Below are 6000 nucleotides of genomic sequence, written 5' to 3' on the forward strand. Positions count from 1 at the left end.
CCAGCTTAACCATTTTTTAAGTGTACAGTGCGCTAGTGTTAACTATATTCACACTGTTGTACAACAAAAGAGTGTGTCACTTTGTGTTCTCAGACCCCAGCACAGCACCTGGCACATACTCTTAGTAAACATTGGCTGAAGGACTGAAGAGGGCCATGCTTTTGAGAAGCCGGAGCAAAGATTCCAGTGCCACCTCCTACCCCACCCCACACATTCCCTGGGGCTTTGAGGATACCCTGCAGTGAAAGCCCTGAGTTACAAAGAATTCAACAATCCATTGGAGGTAGGAAATAAAATAACCTTTATGTTTTTAATTTATAAAATAAAATTTAAGCCACATAATGTAGGGACTGACAGCAGTACATGTATATAATTTATAAATACATGAGTATCTGGGGGTGCTGCCCCTCGACTTTTTGCTGACTGGCTGGAAACCGCTTCTCTAGGACCCTGAGATAGACTGATGTTTCTAACTGATGAATAGAGTCTCTCTCAGCCTCCAGCTACTTTCTTCCCTAAGTTCAGGGGACCCTCAGTAAATAGTGATAATAAATAGCAGGTTGCAGGTGAGAGCCTGAGGAAGGCTGGACTAAAGGGAGCTTAGCTCTGCTAAGGGCAGTCTGAGAGCTGTGACTGCAACAGGGAAGAACTTTGGTATTCTATTGTGAGTTAATCACTGAAAGGATTTGCCTATAAGCTTATAGGCAAATCTGGGAACCCTGGGACCTCTGGGAACCCTGCCTCCCAGGTAATGAGTGTTAAGCTAACATACCTTTGTTTAGCTCACAGGAAACATCCAGACCAGGCCCACCTGTGAATGGCTGCAGGAAGGAAGAAATTAACACATCCCCTGTGGTGTCTGGGGAACCTAGACTTTATCTCCTCCCCTTTTAGTATAAAAGTAGCCTGAATTCTAACTCGGGGAGGATGGTTCTTTAGGACAGTAGTCTGCCATCTTCTCAGTCTGCTGGCTTTGCAAATAAAGTGGCTGTTCCTTGCCCCAACGCCTCGTCTCTCAGTTGACTGGCCTGTTGTGAGGCAAGCAGCAGGAGCTTGGACTCGGTAACAAGAACTGAAGCATTGGCCGCAAGCATCTGTGTGTTTAAATCACATCTATTTTTGAGCTCACTCCTAGCAGAGGAGTCAAAATTTACATTCTGACCCTCAAGTAAATTTTCAGTCTTAGTCATGAAATTGGGGCATCACACCCCAGGAGTACTCAAAAGGAGTTGTGAATCAAGTGTAAGAGAATCCATTCTCTGATCCTCTCTTTCCTAAAAGCAATCTTCCTAAAAAGGCACCTAAGACAAGCCATCCTCTTTCTCATAAAGAGGGCTTTATGAGAGACAGCTGCACCTCTCACCCATCCCGACCCCCACTGTGCCCACTGCATTGTGGAGTAGGTATGAGAACTCTCAGGATGCGGTAACAAGTCCTTTTGTAAGTCAGATGGTTTACAATTCTTTGCTTCCAACAAAATTGGAGATGCTAATCAAATTGTCAGCAGATCATTAAAAAGAATATGATAATAATATTAGGCATATAACTTGGAAGAAGTCCAAAGAATTAAATGACATTCTTGTAACAAAACTCATTGGTTTCCATTTATTTATTTGCTTACATATGTGAACAATGTTTCTCAATGTTTAAATCAACAAAAATAAAACATGGGAATGAAATAGATGCTGAACATTCAGTCTAGCAGTGTCATAGTCATTTACATATAGATGCACAATTGGGAAGAAAACTTGCCCCTGCCACCTCGTTAAAAGATATTTCTAATAAAAATTTACTTTTTATGTTTAATAGTTGTTTATCAAATTTTATAATTATTTACACGGCTATGATCAATCAAGTATTAATCATTGTGACAACTAAAACTATAACAGAAATTGTTAGCTAAGGAAGGTTTAACTTAAAATTTTTTATTGATATATTACTCAATAGAAGATTTTCAATCATAAAAATACATCATATTAGGATAAAGTCTATACCAGGAGTAGAATGGAAAAAAAAAAGCTCATGGAGGGAAAGGAACAATGTAAATTTCCAGCTGTTGAAAAATCAGAGTCTGTTTCCCTATTTTTTAAATGAATAATGGAGAATATCAAATTGCTATGATCAGATTTAATATGAGGATATTAAACTGCTGGACATTTAAAGAGATTCAAAGATTTTGAAATGTCAATATCCATTTTTCCTTGAATTTTTGTGACTATAATACGTAATCAAATAAAGGCACACGGAAAGTGAAAAAAAAATCAACGTTCATAAAATGCTAGAAAGGATATCCTTGGGAACTATTGAAACTTGCGATGAAAAAAAATTTTTTTTTTGATATGTAAGAAGTGGATTTATTTAGAAAGAAACACACTCCACAAAGTGTGAGCCATCTCAGATGGTGAGAAAGGCCACGATGAAAAATTTCACTTGCCAACTTAAAAAATACACGAGGGTACGTGATGTAAAAAATCCCTTTAGAGGATCTGAAGACCACTGTCAGGGAGTTAAGGATCCTGTGTCTGCAGTGCCCGCTCCCACCCCTAAGGTACCGATCAGCCTCTGGAAGTGCATCGGTCCTGCTCTGCCTTTACAGGGAATCTTTGATGTGGCCAAAAAAAAAGAAAGAAAAAAAAGGAAACTTTAAAAACAAACCAAACCCCTCCCTAGCGCGCCCTGCCCTGGGGCTCTGGACGCCGCCGTCCTGTCCACTCGGCCCACTGGGCTCAGCCAGCCCTCAGCCCCTCCCGCGAGGGGCCAGCCGCCGAGCCCCACTCTCCCCCTCCCACCTGCCCGCCCGCCCGCCCAGGCCACCTCCTCCCAGCCCCCGCCGTCCAGCCCCGGAGTAAATAAACCACCGGGCAGGGACCCAGACAATGGGCCTTGGCGAGGAGTTAATGGGCTGGGCCTCTGGCGTTCGCCGAGTGTGACCGGAGCTGGCAGGGGGCCTGGCCTGGCGCCAGCATCGATTACGACCAGACGGAGCCAGAGCAGACTTGGCATGGGCGGGCCCCACAGCTGGCAGATTCAGTCACCCTGGCCACGAGGGCATGAGGCCTGCCCCGGGGGCCGCTGCCACCCGCCGGCCGGGCTCCAGCCAGCTGCGTCACTGCCAGTGGCGAAGGGCTGCCTGCTGAGCCTCCAGACCCTCCGTCCTGACCTTTGGTCCTCCCCAGGGGGCTGTCCCTGATACAGCCTCTTCCTGTCCCAGGCAGCCGCGGAGGCTGCTCTGTGGTCCCTCCGACTGGTGGGGGGGGGGGTGGGGGTGGCGTCGGGGGTAGGGGACGGGGCAGGATGGGCGAGGGTGAGGACGGCAGGAGGTTGCTGAGCGTGGCTGGTGTCTGTCAGCAGGAAGAGCAGGTGAAGCGGCCCTCCCCTCTACGCTCCAGATTGAGGCTTGCTTTTCCTGTCCCTCGAAAACCCTGCGGGGCCACTTGGCTCTGCTCCACCTCAGCAACCCCACCCTGAAGAGGCAGTAGGAGGAGGTGGCAGGGGAGCCAACCTGAGGGCGCTCTCTCAAGGCTTGTTGCTACAAAGCTGTTCCCGCTGCAATCTACAAGCGGGCTTGGCTGGGTGGAAGGGAAATTCCTTGCTTTTTTAAGCTGAGTTCTCGCTCCCAGACTCCCCTTGGATGCTCTCCCCTGGACAGTGAAGTACAGTATAACCCTTCATCCCCGCACGTGTCTCCCTCTCCAGTCAGCTCCCGAGCCTGTTCCGAGGAGACCCACGGTCTCACAGTCTTGCTGATTTGGCCCTACTTCAGGGAGATCATTCTGCTGGGCAGAGTCTCCAAATTTTAGGGGATGGTCGGTCCGTCTCTCCCCTGAGAGATCCAGAGAAAAACCCAGAGGAGAGAAAACACCTGGCTACGTACCCAGAGTGACAGTCCCTGCTCCCTGAGGCCCCGGGTGGAGAGCAAGGAGGTCAGGTCCTGCGACAGCCTGATGGTCCCACAGCCTCAGAGCTGCAGGTGCACCAGGGGCATCCCAGCTCGGGAGGCAGTGATAATCCTGCCCCACCTGTTACCCAGAGAGGGAGGATGAAACAGGGAGTGAGAGAGGCATTTGAAACAGACCTCCGAGTGTAGAGGAAGAGCAGTGAGCTCTCATGCCTCATCAAGTTCTCTCTCTAACCCTCTGTTTCCCTCACTTCCCTCCTCAAGCTCTGGGACCAGATCCTCTACTTCTCTGTGAGTTGTCCTCAGGGGGAATCTGATAGGTGATGACTGACTAGCTGAGGGTGGGAGACGGGGAATGGGAAGAGGACGTGTGACCCTCCGAATGACAGCTCTCACAAAACTAGGGACGTGCAGCCTCCGGTTCTCCACATGGGAGCTGTGAAAGACAGAGGCAGTGATGGGTAAGAAACAGACTGGTCTGGACTGCGGGTGAGAACTGTCCAGACGTTTTGGACAAAGGGAGGAATGGTGGGAGACGTGACTTTTCTATAAAAGAAATATGGACATTTGATGGAGAAATAGAAATACATACAATTCTTTTTTCCCCACTACGCTTACTCTTTTAGAGTCCTTTGAGGACCTACAAAAATCACTTAGGTCGTTTAGGAACATAAAACGTGCTATGCATAGCTTGGCTCATAAAATTGTCACCTTTGTTATATGGTTTTAGAAATGAGAAGGCCTGTTAAAAAGTTAAAAACGTGTTGTTAATGGAGAGTCTGTATTTTTTGCCAATATTTTTTAAAACCAAAAGACTCCGCAGGGAGTTTGATTTTTTTTTTCACCCTGCCCTTCACCTCTCCAGCCAGGACTCATCCTTTTGGCGTCTGTTTATACAGGAGCTTGCAGACCTTTCACGCTGGATAACCTCACACCCGGGGCCGGCTTCACGGGTGTGTGACCCAAGCAGCCACACAGGGCCCCATACGTGCTTCGAAGGGCCCTGCACTTGGTTAAATAGTCTGCGGTCGCCATTTAAAAATGTTTCATCATGTTGTAAACAAGGGGCCCGCACGTTCACTTTGCACTGAGTCCCACAAATTCCACAGCAGGTTCTGCTCACCTCCTACCAGTCCCCCTGCCTGAGGCCAACGCTGACCCGCGGGTCCGGGTCCCTCGCTGCTGGGCATCATCAGCGCACCATCTCTCCGGGACCCCGACGGCCTTGCCCTCACTTAACTCTCCTTTCTCTGTGCCGGCCCCCGCGTTCCGCCCAGATCCTCCACGGTCCCCGGCCAGCGCATCAGCATCTACCTCTTTCATCCCCCTCTCCACTGGCTCTGGCGATGCCAGGAACCCGACAGCATCGTGAGCCTGTTTCCAGCCTGGCGTCGGTTTGAGAAACCGGGCTTGCTCGCCACACCAGCTGGGGTTCCCCTCCAGAAGCATGCCTCACGCAGAGCAGGCCACCTTCAAAGGAGCCATGCCTTCCTGGTTGCTGCCTTTGCATCCTGACCCAGTCTGTTGGTGTTTTTGCCGTTTTCCTGTCAGCTTGGGGGGAGAAGTTCAAAGAGACTCTGTCTTCCTTTCTGGCTTCCTTTCCAGACAGGGCAGCTTTCTCTGGCGGCTCCCCACCCCATCTCTCTCGAGGAAATTGGTGCCTTTCCCACTCCGTCCCTCCCCCCACAAGGTTCACTCCTAAGGGTTATCCTGAAAGCAGGTATGTGGAGGGAGGGAGGGGAGAACCTGAAGCACAAGGCAGGTCAGAGGTCAGCCAACACCCTGGCTTGGGGGTCTCTTTGTCAACGCTCTCCTATGGAGTTAGAGCAGGAGGGTTGGAGAGGAAGGAGGGAAAGAATGAACTCCTGGGGCTAGAAGAACATTAGCACCTCTCATTAGAGCATCTGCGGCACCCGTTCTGAAAGAAGGTGATAGATTTTTCATAACTTGCTTCTCCTGGACACACTTCCTAGGGGCCAGTGACAAATGCGAGTTTGCCCCACCTGCTGCCTTCCTGCGGGCGAAGCTTTGCAGGGAAGCTATTCACTGGGAAGAACCTTGGATCTCAAGGGTCTTGGAAGGGGCCTCCGAGCCCAGAATGT

This window comes from Hippopotamus amphibius, chromosome 2 (assembly GCF_030028045.1).
Source record: "Hippopotamus amphibius kiboko isolate mHipAmp2 chromosome 2, mHipAmp2.hap2, whole genome shotgun sequence".
Taxonomy (NCBI): Eukaryota; Metazoa; Chordata; class Mammalia; order Artiodactyla; family Hippopotamidae; genus Hippopotamus; species Hippopotamus amphibius.